General features: G+C 38.6%; 1 pseudogene; it reads left to right on the top strand.

The window, feature by feature from the left end:
* Nucleotides 1-1892: 1892 nt before the first annotated feature.
* Nucleotides 1893-2405, top strand: LOC107139315 (annotated as a pseudogene).
* The last annotated feature ends 1448 nt before the right edge of the window (nt 2406-3853 follow it).

Raw genomic sequence — 3853 nt, 5'->3', positions numbered from 1 at the left:
AGAAACAGTTAAATAGGGCAGAAAAGGCAACCAATTAAAACTTTTAACTGAGTAAGTCGTTTTTCCAGAGAAGGGCAAAAAAAGAAAAAATACTCGCTGTCACAGTTAACAATGACTTTTCACATTCTAAAAAAGAGAAGAGCTTTAATATAACTTGACACACACCTGAATGTCATATGTAAGGCACTATGCTAGGTGTCATTAGGATGGATAAAAAGGTTTTAAACATAAAGAATGCCTTGGAGGATTTTACAATATGGCAGGGAAAATTGGGCACATAGAGAGATGCCACCTTATGAGGGCACACTGACCCTGAACGTTCAGTCATGAATCAACTCTTTAAAGCACAGATAATTGCGCAAGGAGTGAAGGAAATAATGCACTACTTTACATACGAGTTTTCTGACTGGAAATTTCAGGCTTTAAGAGGGAACAAAAGACAGAAATTGTAAATTTATATTTGCAATCAATTGAAAATGTAAACTATTAGTTACAACTACCAAACTCTAATCCTAATCCTATGTAACTTGGTAATTTTCTTTAGAATGCACATGAATGGATTTGGTTTTCTCTTTCCAGTTGGTAGTTGTATGCTGATTAAGTGTATTCCAGGACCAATTAGTACAATTCCAAGGATGATGGATTACAAAATATTAAAAATGGATTTTATTTTAGATAATGGTTTTGCCTTAGCATATTACACCTGGTAAGTTTCTCTTTTCCATACTCACAAGCAAGAAGTATAAAGTTTCCCCCTAAAGTTTCCACAATGAAATAAACCAAAGAATTTACTTCCCCAAATGTTCAGCCTATAGTGATAAATGGAGGGAGTAGAGAGAATGCCGGGTGGCTGGTCCCATCTGACCGTAGATGAATAAGAAGTCAGCCTGATCTTAAGAAAAAAAACACTGAGGGTCTGGCTTACAAACAGTGAGAACCTACATCAGTGGGGTTATTTCCTAATAGCAAGACTTGGGAAGATTCTTACCCCATGTTTATTGATTCCCGCTGCCTGGGTTCTACTGCCGAAATGCTACACGTCCACACATCCACGAGAGAAAACAGGTATATGGTAAGGTGAAAGCTGCCATTGAGTGTGTCTCACCCCTGTAGAGCTGAGATCTGATGTGGATGTGTTTGGAGTATATGTATTTAAAACTGGACATTGTCCTTTTGTAAAATATTAAACAGTTTTGGAATGAATGCAGTGAGATAAGGAAAATATTGAGTGGTGTTGATATAATATTAGGTATATATAGTTCTTTAGGGACTTATTTTTAATTAGGCAGCTTTATTTGTAAACAGGGAACATTTTTACCCAATATTATTCATATGCCTACAATGCAATACTCAAGTGGTCACAAGGGCACCACTTGTCCCCATGGTAGCATTGTGAAAATAAGAAAAATGAGATTCTTACTCAGAACACTTTATGCCCTTTTCTAAAAACATGGTAATGAATTAATTTTGCTAGAACATCTACCAGGAAATTCTCCTTATTATGCATCAACATCTAGGATACAAATGGCTCCTACTTGGAGGTGGTGCCATCGTATGTGTATGACACAAACTACCGATTTAAGCCACAGTCATGTATGTGTTAGAAATTAGAGCCGAGTTTCTAGATCCCTCCAGGGTCAGTCTCAGAAGTCCCAGCACCAAGAACTTAGTCATGATCCTTTCTCACATTTTCAATTTGAGTCAAAACTAATTGTTTGATCAAGTTCTTATCAATTCAATCAATAAATACTACAGAGGACATACAGGATCCCTAATTTTGTTTTAACATTAACTGGACTGATGAAGAGCAAAAGGGAAATAAAGAAGAAAGCTGGCACATTAAGCCAGCCAAGATGGTGGTGATTGCTTTGGAGAGAGGAGGGTAAGTAGACATGCCCCTTTCACTAAGATGGTACCAAAACCAGAGGGAAGCTCCCGTCTCTCCCTAACCCAAAGCCAGAGCAAAAGATATGAAGGCCAAGAAGGCAGTGTTGAAAGTCATCCCCAGATACAAAAAGAAGGTCCTTCCTGCAGTTCAAGACATTGCAGCTCCGGAGGCAGCCCAAATATCCTCAGAGGAGCTGCCTCACAAGAAACAAGCTTGACCACTATGCCATCATCAAGTCCCCCCGACCACTGAGCCAGCCATGACGAGTATTAAAGACAGTAACACACTTGTGTTCATTGTGCACATCAAGGCCAGCAAACACCAGATCAGACAGGCTGTGAAGAAGATCTATGACGTGGATGTGGCCAAAGTCAACACCCTGACCAGGCCTGATGGAGAAAAGGCAGATGTTCACCTATCTCCTAATTATGATACTTTGGACATTGCCAATAAACACATTCCAGCTGGCTAATTCTAAATATACTTTTTTTCAACAGAAAGAAAAAGTTGGACTTGCAATGGGTTCCTTTATTCACACTATTACTTCTTCCCATGGCATTTTCCCTTCTACTCTGAAAGCATCTGCTCCCCAAAACCCACAATGGTTTCCATGTCAGTTTTGATAGAGGTTGGAGACCTCAGAGCTACACAAGACTAGAGAAGGACAGATAAAAAGACAGATGCCTCAACTGGTTGCAAATACCACTAGATAAAATGTGCATTTCTAAGTTGACTTCATAAATACTTGGGAAAAGATAACTGGAGGAAAGATATGAACTGAAACAAAATTTGTATGATATAAAAGCCTAGTTTAATAAAATATCTTATACAAGAGATTAGCTTTTAGAATTAGGTTTCATCTTTTTCTTTGAAATGTTTATTGAAAATGAGTGAACAAATACATGAATAAGTGAATGGGTGAACAGGAGAGGACATGCTAATACTAAACCATAAAGGAGTTGACTTTGTAACTTTAAAGTTGTAATAATCAGTTCCCACGGATTGCTTCCGAGTTGATCCAAGTAACCAGAGGAGCCAACAACAGAGTGAACAGGCAACAAGTCTCTGCCTGACAAACACCTATCACAACAAGATTACGATCACCTTTGGCCATGTCACAGAAACACTGTGATGTAAGAAAAATCAGTTCTTACGATAGGAAACGTGATCAGGTTCATTTTGAAAAATATAAATTATGTAAATGTTACTACAAAATAAAAGAATTCAAACAGAAAAGAACCTGGTCTCTTGCATAAAATTTTGGAAACCCCAAATTTTATGGTTTTATGGTTGAGATATGAGGCGTCCCCCATTTTTATGGTTTAACGTCATCAATTACCAGAAAGCTTCTAGTTTTCTGCTGCTTATACTTAGACAATGAGAATAAAAGCCATAGTCTAAGATAGTGATTTGACCTCATATCAATGTTGCAGGAAGAACATGTCTTTAGTCAGCTTTGTGTTGTTGTAACCAAAAAAGCTTTTAAGAACATCTTGGAGGAAGAAAAGTTTATTGTGGTTCACCATTTCAGAGGTTCAGTTCATGATCTGCCAACATCATTGTTCTGGGCCCCAGGTGAGGCGGAATATCATGCAGAAGGGAGTGGCAGAGGAAAGCTACTCCAGACATGACCGCCAGGAAGCACAGAGACCCCTGCTCACCAAGGACCAAACAAACTCCAAAGTCATCCAGGCACACCCTACCTGCCTACAGAGACCACCCAGGGAATCTGTCAGGGGATTAATCACTGATTAGGTTATAACTCTCATACTCTACATTTCACCTCTGAAAACTCTTGCATTGTTTCACACATGAGCATTTGGGGGACGCCTCATATCTCAACCATAATATGAACCAAAGGAAAAGGGGGAAGAAAGAATAAGACTCCTAAAGCACAAGAAGTAAAATCAAGAATCAATACATGGGATGGAATCAAACTGAAAAGCTTCCTCACAAAGTAAACTA

Source organism: Marmota marmota, unplaced genomic scaffold (genome assembly GCF_001458135.2).
Source record: "Marmota marmota marmota unplaced genomic scaffold, marMar, whole genome shotgun sequence".
Lineage (NCBI taxonomy): Eukaryota > Metazoa > Chordata > Mammalia > Rodentia > Sciuridae > Marmota > Marmota marmota.
Note: the sequence above shows the minus strand (reverse complement) of the source record. Positions and strands in the feature narration are given on the sequence as shown.